The sequence below is a fragment of the Vidua chalybeata genome, chromosome 1 (assembly GCF_026979565.1).
Source record: "Vidua chalybeata isolate OUT-0048 chromosome 1, bVidCha1 merged haplotype, whole genome shotgun sequence".
NCBI lineage: Eukaryota > Metazoa > Chordata > Aves > Passeriformes > Viduidae > Vidua > Vidua chalybeata.
Genome location: NC_071530.1, coordinates 144,266,031 through 144,280,728, shown reverse-complemented (window position 1 = coordinate 144,280,728; position 14,698 = coordinate 144,266,031).

The following is a 14,698-nucleotide window of genomic DNA, read 5'->3' as shown; positions in this document are numbered from 1 at the left end:
TGGGGGTAGGACATGGTCCTCATCTGCTCTTCTTTGATCCATAAATAAATGAATAACGGTACAACAAATTAAACCCATGCCTCTGGATGTGAGACAGTTCACACAAGATCAGTAACCAGATGCTAGGAAGGTGCCACCTGAGGATGAGGAGTGATTTCAGAGGAGGCCCCCAGAAGATTAGAGATGGAGTACCCTTGCTATCAGGGCAGGCTGACAGAATTGGGGTTGTTCAGTCTGGGGAAGAGAAGGCTTCAGGGTGACCTAATTGAAGCCTTTCAGTGCCTGGAGAGATCCTACAAGAAAGATAGACAGAGACTATTTACAAGAGGGTATGGTGACAGGATGAGGGGGGATGTGCTCAAAGTGAAAGAAAACAAATTTTAATTGGACATTGGGAACAAATTCTTCCCTGTGAGGTGGTGAGGCACTGGAATAGGTTGCCCAGACAAGCTGTTGATGCCCCATCCTTGACAGTGTTCAACATCAGGTTTGAAGGAGCTCTGAGCAGCCAGGTCTGGTGAAAGGTGTCCCTGCCCACAATAAAGGTAGCTGGAACTAGATGATCTTCAAGGTCTCTTCCAATCCAAGCCATTCTATGACTTAAAAACTAGTTAGTATTGGTATTGATTGACATTTTTTAAAGAACAAATGTGGGGGAATTTCATTAAAAAATGGTCAGATACATTTATATGTGAGCAAAGGCCAACATTCAGGTCCCACTTTCCTACTGTAAAAGACTATGGTGACACAAACAGAAGCTGTAAAATCAGTGCTGGCACACAGAAGGGAAATACCAAAGGGAAAAATATCAAATCCAAGCTATCTAAACTGAGGAGAAGCAAGCACTAAAAAAAGTTGTTAAAAAAGAAGCACAGGCAGCGTCACTGAGCACTTACGTATTCCTTTTTAAAAGCAACTGCAGGTACCAGAGTGCAGCCTTTATGACAGGCAGATCTTGATAATCCTTTACTATCCTTTAGCTCAGTGCTGGGTTAAAGGTGCAACGGAGCTGGAAGGGGAACAGCTGGAACACATGGCCAAAAATAGAAAATGTCCACAAGCTGTCAAGGGTGAGGTGGCAGCACACACAGCCACACGCCTTCAGCCAGGGCAGCCAGGATGTGCTTTTGGCAGCGTGGGCAGAGGACAGGCTCTTCTCAGGGATCCTTTGTGCTGCACTGACCTGCATCCCACAGCACAGCACTACTGCCATGGAGGAGGAACCTGGAGGCAGGAACTTACAGGAAAGTACAAATCTCTGTGGGTAAGGGAAGTGCAGGTTTCAGTTTTGTTCTGCCACAAAGAACCTAGAACAATCTCGCCCAGATGAAAAGGTCATTCTCACCACCCCCCAGATTCAAAACAGAGACCAAGTTAAAGTGGTCACTGCTAGGATGTGTGTCTTCCTCCTGTGCCTCCCATGGTTGCTGTATGGACTGCATGTGCTGATCCCAGAGGTGTCTTTCCTTGTGCTCTCATTCCAGATCTCTACTTCTGCCTCTGAAAAAGGAACTGCTGCTTATCTTGATGGATTATCATGAGGCTATATTCATTATTCTACCAAAATACCTCCTGATTCTGAGCAGGCAGGTGTTTAAAAAAAAAAAAAAAAAAAAAAAAAAAAAAAAAAAAAGGAGTTTAGAAGAAGCTATGCTGCATTCTCAGGAGCCAAGTACTCTCTGAACCAGGAGCTTTTGCTTAAGCCATACCTGCTGAGACCTTCTGTCTCAGGAATCTTGGGTTTTGCACAGCACAGGCTTTACATTTGGTGAGAAATAAACAGGCTTCAGGGAGTGGAGGATGCCTCAGCATCTGCTGTCTGTAGCTGTGAATTAACTTCTCGATGGTGTTGTTGATAGGCTTGGCACATTCACAGGCTGGGAACAAAGCAATGGCTATTGGCCACAGCATATGTGCTCATTTATCCTGAATTTTCTCATCTGTAAAAGGGCATCTGCTCATTCAGCCTGGGAGACTGATATCACTGTTCTCTCCTCCATGCAGGAAAGGGACTCACTTTTGGTCTGCTTGGACTCCCTGGCCACCAAGGCTCAGGCTGCCATTTGCTCTGGAGGTACTGACCTTTAGCACTGCTGAAGTGCAAGGACAAGGTAAATGACAGTTTTCTCTTCAAATTTAAATGGATAGACAAATAGCAATTCAGAGATGGCTGAGAAAACAAAGATGCACTCTAATTTTAGCTGCTGATGAAGCACTATCACACCTAACTCCCTGTGTAGCTGTAAGCCTATCAGACAAGATTTACAGTGGTATCTAGACCTCTAAAGAGGTGTCAAGGGAGAACTATTAAAGCATCCAAATGCGTTTCCCCTTTACCTTCTGTAAGATTTAGCATTTTACCTGAATGGATAATTTTTGCAAATCTTCCAGACATCTTTAAGACTCCAGAGTCCTGCAGGAAGGTCCCATTTTAAAACCAGCTGGAGTGTCCAGGCCTGTGCACTGCAGCAGGTCACTTCTTTCAGGAGAGCTGACACCCATGGGCATATTTCTGTGGATCCCTGTATGTAGCTGGCAGGTAACGTGGGGCTTTCAAAGTGCTCCTTGTAGGTACCAGTGGTACATGCAGCATCTCATACTGCATTGTATCTAAAATAGCCAGATGGTGGGAGTACTGCCCTCTATCCCAGCCAAAATGTCTACCTTGTTATCCTTCTTGGTTAGGGCTGGAGCTAAGGGTAGGATACATCACACCTAACTTCAACCTACTTAAAGCTAAATAGCCTTTTAAAGTTTGCCTAAGTTTCCTCTGAAGTGATAGGAAAAAAAAATATAATTCAGAAAAGCAATTTATCCCTGCTATAATACTTCACTCTTTAGGTAGCCTGGGTCACCCACTAGAGATAGTTACTTTTCTCCAACAAGTAAGGGGACACAAGATAATGATCTCAGACAGCAAGTCAGGCTTTTTAGATCTTGATTGTCTTTTATTCTTTTTCCAAAAAGAAACCATGCTTATCAACACAGAGACTCTCTAGCTGAAGAAAGGCCACACACTTGTCAAGGTTCTTTTTTGGTTTGTTTTTCCCATTTTAGCAGTTGTTTTAATAAAATATTATTTATCTAATAGTTATGTTTATACACCATAACACCTGGATTATTCATTTATAATAGCTGGCTAAGAACTAAACAAGGGTTCATATAGAACAGGTCTCTTGTGTCAAATTACAGTGAGCTTCAGGTTGCAAGACAGGGGCTGTGACTGTGGTAGGTTGATCTTGGATACCCACCCAGCTGCTTCATCATCCTTTCTCAGCAGGACAGGTGACAAAGTAAACTGGAAAGGCTCATGGTTTGAGATATATCGAGGGAGATTCCTTTGCTGATTACCATCATGGGCAAAACAGACTTGACTTGGAGAAAAGTAATTTAATTTATTGTCACTTTCAATAGATTCAACTAGTGAGAAAAAAAAAGCAAAATTAAAACCCTGTCCTTCAGCTCTTATTCCCAGGCCTACCTTCCTCCTTCCACCCCTGGCTTTTCTGCCTCAAAGGGTACAGGGGCTGGGGATGCTGAGAGCTGTTAGAGACAGAGCCCAACTTCTGCTTCTTGGGACACCTGCGTGCTGCCTCCAGCCCATCCATGGAGATTCAGCAGGAAAGGTGAACAGCTCACCAGGGCAGAGCTCCTTTGGGCACTGATGCCTGCCATGTCCACATGGTCCTTCACTCCTGCCTAGAGTTCCTCTGTTTGCAGAGGACAAACAATTTGAGCTTTCTCAGTGCCTGAAATGACACCTCTGCCTGATCTGGTGTAAGCAGCAGTTTTCTGGCCCTCTTGGCTTGGTAACTCAACACAGAATTCCATGGGAGCAAGATATATTCCTTTGGTTTAGTGCCTTGCATGAGGGCCACAAGCAAATGCAGCCAGTGGTACAGAGAGTGTTAAAAAAACCTAAAAAACAGTTAGAAAAAGAGGTTGAAAGCAGTTGTCCACAAAGACAGATGTCATTGAGGGTCCAATTGCTCCTGGAGCTGTCACTCAGCTCACATTGCCAAATGATGAATGAAAGGTCCTTCAGCACACCACACCACACCTTCCCCAGGCTGGCCCTGACCTAACTCCTGTTAATAAACAGGGAGTGATTTAATGAATGCCTGATATTACTCAGGCTTCCCAGGGTACATCCCACCTGAAGTCATTATCCTCTGTCTGAGCCTTCCTAATCACTATTCCTCGGCAATCAATTAGGAGGTGACTAACAAGCAATTAGGCCTTCAGGAGAGTGGATAAACACTCCAAACACTAAGATCTGGCCTCGTGTAAAGTATGTTTTGCAATCAAGAATGAAATCGAACAACAGAATGTTCTGAAACCAGAATTTGTCCTTGAGTAGAACAGTTCAAGACAGATGAAGGTGGCCTTTGCTGACACATAGAAAGGTGTCATCTCTGCCCAGAGGCTCTTTCTAGAAATGTCAGTAATTTACTGAAAGAATAAAGTTGCTCATGGAGCAGACAAGGTTTTAAAAAACAGAAGATTTCAGCCCTCTAGCAATAGCAAGAGGGGAGCCAGATTCACCTGGGTCCAGCACAGCTGAAAAGTTGAGTTAAAACTGTGGTGGCTGTCCAGCCCCCGCTGCTGCTTGAACAGTGACCTGGTGCCTCTATTTAAATAAGTTTCATTTGGCACACTTTTGAAGATATGAGGTCCAAGTTTTCAGTTTTCCTTGGCTGTGTCAGATCAACCATCTATCAACAGCTTGGCTGTGTGATGAAAGTCAAAATCATGTTTCTACTTCTCAGAGACAGGCAAAAGGGCTTAGATGGGTATCTTGTTTGAAAAAAAAAACAACACAAAAAACAAAAATACAAAAAAAAAACACCAAAAAAAAAAACCACAAACAAAACAAAACAAACAAACAAACAAACAAAAAACACCAAAAAGCAGGCCTGAGTGTAAATTATTTAATTTTTAAAAATTTTAACCTAAATTTTGCCAACTAACATTAACTGGGAAATTCAATAAAAACAAAAATTAAACTGTTGCTCTTTCTGGGTCTGGGTATTTTTCATCGCATTTGATATTTTGTAGCTGACACTGGCATTTCAACACACAACAGACCTACCTTTATCTCTGGGAAAATAAAAAAAAAATCCAGGCAATTTTTTAATGATGATTATTATTATGTTGACTTGATGAGAGAATCAAGGATGGAATCTCTTTGCATATTATTATAGTTTTCATTCTTTCCCTCTCTAGTGTTTTTTGGTTGGTTGGTCAGTTTTTTATCATAACATGCAAGTCCAGGGAAGGAAACACACTGGTCTAAAGCTCCCATCTACCTCAGTCCTTTGTGTGTCTTGAGTGAGGCAAATTGTCATCTGGGTAAATGCCACACAATCTGACCCTTATTTCACTGCAGTCAGCAATAAAGGATCAGGCCCAGGAGGAGTGAAGACCCTAGAAATGAAATGCTTCATCAGTTCGTTGCAATAGACACTTCCTATTTTGAGAGGTGTCCTTTAGTGACCTCCTCAGGTTGTCGGGGCTGTGGAAGCAGCTGTCCTTACAGGGTTCTTTGATGTCTCAGAGATCTCTCCTCTTAAATTAACAGATGGGGACACAGAATGAAAGTGGAAAGAAGTTCAGTTCTTTGTAAATCAGGAGTTTGTTTTTGTTTTGTTTTCTTCTGTATTGTTTTGTTATTGTAGTGGATGGCTGAGAACCCTGGTCCTTCTGGCAGCAAATCATGTACTGAAAGCAAATAGCATAAAAAAACAAGATGCAAAGCAACTGTCAGGGAGGTTTAGGCAATGTGTCAGCCAGAGAAAGGAATCATTTTTTCAAGCATGAGAAAAGTTCTTGCACAAAGAAGATCCCGAGTGGAAGAAAAAGAAAGGAAGGCTTTGAGACTAAGAAATTATTTTTTTCGGAACCCTCTAAAGAGATAAAGCAAGGACAATTCTGGATTTTTTATTGATATGAAATGGAAATGATCTCTACTCACAATGTGTTTGGAAAGTACAGGTAGTGCTGGATTCCCTCTAGCAGCAATTTCTGTTGTAGCCAGTGGTGTAAGAATAAAAACTTGTCTTTGTACCAATAATTTCACAATATCCAGACTTGCTGCTTGGAGTTTTCATCTTGTCTTATTATTAGAGGATGAGATTTGCTGAAAGCCTCACAGAAAATTGCAAAAGGATACTATAAGTGGTGAATCTCGGTTGGGAGGGTTCAAAAGATCCAGAGCCATGTCAGCAGGGCTTTACAGAGGGATATTCTGTTTGATTGCTCACTGCAGAAATCTGAGGCCTGAAATCCAGGAAGACTTTAAATTCAATAGTAGGATTAATGAGTACAGAGGCTCCAGCCCCAGATTTCACTGCAGAAGCATCAGGGTCTTAACCTCCATAAATCAGAGAGAGATACAAGTGCATAGGCTTTGTCTTTCTCCTCGTACAGGGTAGGTAAAACATCTGCAATGTGGGTACAAGATTAGCAACTGCAGTCTTTAACTCCAGGTCTCAAAGTATCTTGTATTTCCTGAAGCCCTATACCCAGTATTACTTTTTTCTTTTCTTTTTGTAATAAATGGGACCTTCTGAACATAGAAGAGTACTGTATATTTCTAAGGTCAGAAGAAGAATTAAAATTTCAATGCCATTATTTTTCCTTCAGTTTTAAAATACCTTGCTGCTTAAATTAGTCTCTTATTTTTCCACTGTCAGTCTTCTGACTCCTGAAGACCAGGTAGAAGGATAGGAAAAGTAGCATCCATCATGCTACAGAGCACTAAAACAGGAGTAGGTTTGTCCAGCATTTGCCCCACTCCTACTCTCCATATCTTTCATCCCAGGCAAAATGTCAGGGATCACTTATTTCTGCTTCCACAAACCCTCTTCTCTAAACCAAAGGCACTCTCACTGTTGAAGAGGGTTGAAGAGATTTAATCTTCTTCCCTCCCTGCAGCTAACTGTGAGCTCTGACAGTCCAGACAGTTTCCTCATTGGAAAAGGCACTTAGCCTTGCACTGTGACTCTTTACCCATCTAGAAGATAAATCAGTGGACTCCAGTGTGAGCAGTGATTGTATTGGTATTGCTATTAATAGTATTTTACTGTCAGACTATCAGGCAGATGTCTCTTCTCCCATTATGTTTGGTCCTGAAACACATAGGCCACCTAAATTAGAAGAACCAAAATGATTGCTAAAACAAGCAAAGTAAATAAAAAATCGAGTGGTTCTGGCTGGCTTTGACTCAGCTTTGTGATATTACACTCCTGCTCCTTTTTGTTCATTAGAAATACAGGAAAAAATTTAATTGCCCAGTGGCATTAAGATATTCCTGAACTTTATGGGTCAGTGAGTGTATTCAACCCTTGTCTGTTGCTGATGACACACACAGAAACAACTAAGCATTTCTAATTGCATTAAACCACTGCATTATCCACCTTAAAGTGGGGGATAATAATACAAATCTGGAGACTTGCTAGAAAGTGTGTGTCATACAGTCATGTAAATGTAAATATTCTTGTCTTTCTTTTTATGTAATTCATGCAATGTTGATGGTAAACACCAGATATTCATCATCAATTTTTATGAGCTCTCAATTTTATTAGTCTGTATGAGACTGTAGGTCTTGCCTCCATCCTGGATGGTTTCAGGGTTTGTGTCTTATTATTAGACTAAAAATGTATAGCTTAAAATTGACTCTGATAGAAGAATTATTTTTGAGCACTTAAAATATACTGGACCACAGTTTCCTGAGCTTTAAACTTCACTAAGTTTATACATTTCCCAACTCCCTTGAGAAAGAATGGAAACAAAAAGCCCCAGATTCATCCTGGCTTACTGCAGGCATAAGCAAGAGGTGCCCACCTCAGGGAGCTGTCAGTCTAAATCTCCCATGTATTCTGGAAAGAGACAGTTATCTCCATGAAAGCAGTGCTGTCTATCCACCTTACACACAATGGATTCCACCTGAGTCCTTGAGGGAAAATTGAGTCCTCTCAGCTCCTGCCTTACACTAAGTCATTCAGCTAAGTTCCCACTGGATGCAATGAATCTGGGCCAAGGAAAGTGGAGTTTGTTGGATACAGCAAGGAACATCTATAGGCTATAGCTACTTTCCTAATAAAGATAAGGGAACATCAATGGCCACCAGACCCTGACTGTATGTATTCTTCAGACCAGCAGAATTTTGGCCAGGAATATTTAGAACTTCCCCTAGAACCTAGCAGAGGGCATAAAGCTTCAGTAGTAGTGTGTGTACAGTCATCCTGTAGACAGCAAACAAACAGTATGGACATGGGTTGTTCTGTGCCAGTCAGCCAGAGTACTAAAGGACAATTTTAGACACAGGTGTTTTACTAGAATTGATGTAACTGGGGCTTGGATAAGCTCCAGCTGCCTCCAGACATCCCCTAACCAATACCAGATGCAGATATTTTCAAGCTTCTCTTTTGTTGAAATCTAACTGTGGATAAATCAATGCAATAACAGCATCTCATTTGAAAAAATGTGGGCAACACTTTGAGAGATTTCCATTGCCATGTCACCGGGTTATGATCTGCTTGTGATTTAAATGTTCTGATTGTTTTGATTTAAACCAAACAATTTACGTCTCTCTTTGTGACCTTGCCAAAGTAAACATGCCAGGGAAGAGGAAGGGTCACAGTTTGACAGATCAGCTTGCATGGCCATAGGAAATCGCTCTCAAACAGACAAACCTGTCTTAGAGAATTGTTTGATTGTTTTGAAGTCTGCACTAGAAAGCAGATCTTGATGCTTAATATAATGTCTAAATTAGAAAGGAAAATAATAAAGAATGCCCTGGACTATTCTTCAAGGAATAGGATTACCAATCCATCACCACTGAGCATATTTAGAGAAAGAAGTCTTTTTTTCTGAATTACTGTAAAAATACCAATGAAATTCTGCCATGCCTCCATGATATATGAAAGTCAATCAATGAATATAAGTCAAAATGACTACTGCTAATGAGCTTAGTGGAAATATAGCTATGAACGTTTGGGATGTTTAAGAACTCTAGGAAAGATCATGGGTCAAGCATTAAAAACTTGTTTTTTTTTAAATTATATCTGATGCTGCAGTGTGGGTGGTCTAGAGTTTAGAAATGGAAGATCAAATTCCAAGACCACTCAAACCCTCACATCAGGTAGATCTTTATCTCTGAAAATTTTATTTTAATTAAGAATAATTTGAAACATATACATCCAAAATTACAGATTATTTTGGAAAATAATGGCTTTACCTTGCTCAATTATCCCATGTAAAATAAGGATGAGAGTTAGCAGCCTCCTGCTCTGTTATCAGATACGTAGATCCCATCTCTTTGCCCACATTGCCTTCAGTAGCTCCCTCATACTCAGACTGTTGGATTTTTTTGTGCTTTCTCTCAAATTATTCGGTAACATTCACTAGCATCATCATTTAAACATAAACATAGGCAGTCTCCTCTAATTTCTGAAACAACACAAGTTTCTCTGACATTTAAAAGAAAAATATAATTGAAATTCCTTTTTTTGATATTGGCAAATGCAGCCAGTTTTGTAGTTCTTTAATTTCTTGTGTCTAAAATTATCAGTTGACCTTTTCAGGCAATTACAATTAAAACTTCATTATTATTGTTTTATTTTTAATAACATTCTTATATCCATAACTCTCTACAGTTCTGCAGAGGTCTTTGTTTTATTTAGAACTAGTTTTTTTTTTTCAAGAGTATCAGTTGAAATAATAAAAGATACTACTTTTTTTTCTGTAAATCTTTCTTTTTTGTTGGTTTTGTAAAGAACTATCTCAGCAACAGCTCAAATATCAGAGCATTCCAAGCAGACCTCATTTCATATGTAAATTAATTTGTCTGATCTTCATTTATTCCAAGTAATTTTTTAATAAAAATCTTGTGAAGAACTGAAATGGAATCTTAATGTCTCATGTCTAGGCTTCACATAGCTTTTAATTTATGTTCTTCAAGCAGCCTATGAACCTCCTGCAAAATATAATCACATGTTTGATTTGCATTCTGAATTACATAGTATTCTTACTACTGTAGTAGATATTCCTGTATTTTACCTAACAATTGCTACAACAGAAAAGTTATATAACACAGAAGTAGTTTTGGAGAATTAGGAGCAGAACGAAGTTTTTTCCTCACCCCAGTTCTGTGCTGTAACTACAACACCACAATTATGTCTTCTCCTTTTTGTTTTTTCTAGGACCAGAAGGATGGATCCTCTTTGGAAGGATGGACAGAATGGAAGGCTGGCTGGCAAATAACTTCAAAACATTTAAGGTGAAGGAGAAAATGGAATCTGAGCTTCCCTGGTTCTGTGCCAAACTTTCTAATCATTCAACATACAGAGAGACAAAGAGGACTATGATGGGCACCACAGTCAGCTCACTAGGAAACAAAACTGAAGAAACCTCCTCTTCTGAGTCTCAGTAGGGTTGAGGTTTTGGTGCTTTGAAAGGTGTCTGTAGAGTTCAGGAACCTGCAGGCTTTGTTCCATGGGCTTAGGGACTTCATAACCTTAAATTCCATCACTATTTTATTGTCTTGTAAAACACTCTTAGGCATTTCCAAAGATGCTGAGGAATATAACAGCTTCCGTGCCTGGGACCATGCACTTTTAGATAGAAACATCCTTTTATTTATCTGTCAGTTTTGTTTGATTCAACTGAGAGACTCACTGTTGCTGCAAGGGCATGTGTACAAAACCTCACACAGCACTGGCCTTTGGTGTCTCCTGAGGAAAGGAAAAGTCTTCCCCTTCCCCAGAGATATTCAGTTGAAGTTTTGCTGTGCTGAGGCAGTACCAGCTCAGGAGCTGCCTACTCTCCTTGGCAATATGGGTTTAAGATATGTCCCCATCTGGTTTGGCAGTATTTTCCACTTGCTTTAGAAAAATGTTGCATATATGTACAGGAATGTAGGTTTCACAAGACAACATCTAAATGTACAAAGAGCTATTTGAGACCTGAATTTCTTCTTGGACTCAGGACTTCCTATCTTCCATAGCCAAAACTCTACAATGGTTCAGATTAAATGATAGAGTGACCCTTTCTGCATTTCAGTACTAAATGGGAAAAGTACTCTGGCATAAGAACACAAATCATAGAAAACCTTCAGTCAGAAAGGACTCCTGGAAATATCTAGTGCCACTCCTCTGCTCAAGTAAAACCTAGCTTCCAATTTGGCTGAGGCAGCTCAGAGCCTGATTTAGGGTTCAGTCAAGGTCTGAACATCACCAAGACTGGAGCTTCCACCATCTCTGTGAATCTTTCTTGCAGTGTTTAACTACACTCATGGTGATTTGGGGTTTTTTTATGTTATGTTCCTTATATCCTAAATGAAGAACAAGGAGTTTCCCATGATCAGGAAGACAAGTGGTGTTCATGAGAAGGGGCTGATTAGAGAAATCAGATAAATTGAGTGCAGAGAAAAGGCTTAAAGCGCTGCTTGATAATGGAAACAGCCATTTGTATCAGCACTCCGGGATCCTAAGAAAAACGTCAAAACAAGAATGAGAGCAGTGGAGGATTCAGGGAATAATCCTGCCTCTCAGTAGCCTCTGAGCCAATTTCTTCAGATGAAAAGCTTGATCACAAGGTGATCTTTGCAAAGGTTTCATACTTCTCACTCTCACAATAATGCTCCACTTATCAGAATCTTAATTACCAAAACAAACTACAGGGGAAAAAATATTCAGCATTCCATTTTTAACTGCAGGATCTGCACCTGGGCATGATTGCAATAGAAATGATTAGTTGCCCATGGAAATTGCAATGTTGTTTGTGAATAAACTTTCCCAAGTTTACATTTGAAAATTATTAAAAACAATATGGTCAGTTGCTTAGTGGGGTCAAGAAGTTAGAGGTTCCCTACAGGTGTCTTCCCAGAATCTCATCATCCAAGTTTTTAAAAAGCGATCATTTCATTGCTTCTCATCATCTGCCTAACACTGTGGGCTCACATCAGTTCTTCAAACATAGTCAAATGATCTTCACTTTTCTACTTAATCTCTTTACGGCACATGGATTTCATTTGGTATTTCAGGGAGAGCATTTCCAACAGACATCCAAACACAGCTGAAATGTTATTGAAATCTTTTCCTCCTGCAATCCAGAGAATAACTACCAACCCAGCACATCAATGTCATTTAGATTACTGCTGAGACCCTTCAAACTGCTAGGTCTGTAGAGTAGTTCACCTTAATCTGTAATGCAGAGAACTTTAGGGAGATTGTTTTAATATGGCACAGCCAATTAATTAACAACAGAATGACCTTAGCAATTCACATCACACCAGGATAATTGATTCCATGCCATCATGCCTCTGAAGGGATATTAAAGCATAGCTCAGATGTACTGAGTGACAGCAGAAATGTAGAGACATCACCACAAAGTGATATACAGGTGGAAGTTGCATCAGTACAGCTGCTAATGTGGAGTCACACCTGGATCATTAAAAGTAATCCCAAAGTCTGTGTGAATATGCATTTCAGCAGCAGAATTGCTTACTTTTAGACTGTCTTATGACTGGCTCTAAAAAGAGTATTTTTGGAATAGCTCTTACGCCAAAGCTATCCCAAAATAAAAATCTCAATCATGAAGTAAACCATACTCTGTATGACACCCTTCAAGTCCCTTTTAAACACCTCTGTCAGGCAATCAGCACTCTTTTTCTTATTTCTTTCAAGGTCCAGCTGCTTTGTAGCTTGGTCTCACTCTCTCAGCCACATTTCCACCTCCAAGAGATTCTTCTGGGAAGCTTTTGACCAGCTGCTGAGGAAAAAGGAGCTTTGTCAGAATGAAGGATTGCTTATTTACTCAAACAGCTGCCAGAGGAGAGAGTTAGCCCAAGAGTGAAGCATCATCAAGTCTATCTAAAGTTCACAATCTCCTTCCAAGTTTTAAACGCTCCTCGTTGACTTTAAGAGCCTTCATTTCCTGAAGCTTCCTCATCCTCCTTTGCATCTCTTGGGTTCACTCCTGAAATATCTCCCTTAAAAAGCTCTTTTCCTGCCTCACTTACTCCCTCCCCTATGCCAGCTCTGGCTTTGCCCAAAACTGTCCATAGAAATGGTTTGTAAAGTGTTCTTTTAGTTTTTGATCTTAGACCTGCAAACTGCAGAAAAACCCAACATGTCTGTGTACTTGTCTGCAGACAGATAAATAGGCACTTCCCCTAAGCCTTTGTTCTTTCAAGGCCTTCTGATATTTTCTTTGAAGATATTTTTTATCTGCCTTTGTTTCATTTCTGACTGCTTTTACCAACAACCCTTTGTCTTTGTTCCTTGCAGCTATATAAACAATACCAAGTAGGTAAATTGAAGGATATAGACAATAGTTAAAAATTAACCAGACAGCTCCATCATCTGTGAACTCTTTCACAAAACACTCTTCTGAAAGCTGGCTCTGGGCTGAAATAATTATGATACTTTGAAAACAAAGTAATTATTTCCAATTAAATCCCTTTTATTGTGCAATTAGAGTGCCATATGGAAGAGTTTTTGTCTTCAAAACAGCTAGAAGACATCTGAAGGATTGCAAAGAGGCAGGTTCATTCCCCTTATGGAGGCAGGAGGAAATTTTCTCAGGGACAAGACTAACTCACAATATAAGAAAGATATAAAGCTATTAGAGACCATTCAAAGAAAGGCTGCAAAGATGGTGAAGGGTCTGGAAGAGAAGCCATAGGAGTTGCAGCTGAGGTTTAGCCTGGAGAAGAGACTGAGGGGAGACCTCGTTGCAGCTACAACTTCCTCACGAGGGGAAGAGGAGGGGCAGACACTGATCTCTTCTCTGTGGTGACCAGTGACGGAACCCAAGGGAATGGCCTGAAGCTGTGTCAGGGAGGTTTAGGTTGGATACTAGAAAAAGGGTTTTCAGCCAGAGAGTGTTTGGGGACTGCAACAGGCTCTCCAAGGAAGTGGTCACAGCACCAAGCCTGGCAGAGTTCAAGAATTTGGACAATGTTCTCAGGAACATACATGGTGTGATACTTGGGATGATTCTGTGCAGAGCCAGGAGCTGGACTCGATTATCTTTGTGAGTCCTTCCCACAAAGCTCAGGATAGTATAGAATTCTGTGATTCATCTGTTCACTGGCTTTTACAGCCTCAGGTAGCAGTACAACTGGGAGGAATTAAATCTGGGTCAAATACATTAGCACTCTCTTTAAGCTCCTCTGAAAGAAAAGTCACAACTTCTGTTTCAATGTTCCCAACTTCCAGACTGCTTTAAGACACTAATGATACAAAACAACCTGACATATGCTTCAGACTGTTGAAAGGTGAGAAGAAGCCTGACAATTTTGTCATTCTACAATTGAAGAGGTTAAGAATAGAAATCCTGAAAAAAAGAGAAACTGACATATACAAACCTAATAAGTTTTACTGTCCTTTTCTAAGAAGAATGAGAGGAAAAAGGAAAAAAATTCTGCCACAAATAGGTAAGAGTGAGGAAAGGAGAAATAATGAAGAAGCACTAACTCCTCACACCCAAATTAACTCATTTCCATCCTAATAGCTCCCAGGTTTCTTGTTTTGCTGCAGATATTGGCTGTGCAGGAGGATTTGAGCAGCCAAGTCTGGTGCAAGGAGTTTGGAGGGGCAACCGTGAATGTTAAGAGATGGTCCATGATGGGAAAGGGTTATCTCACATCAAAGCAGCTCTGTCCTGCCATGCACCTGTTTCAGTCCAATTA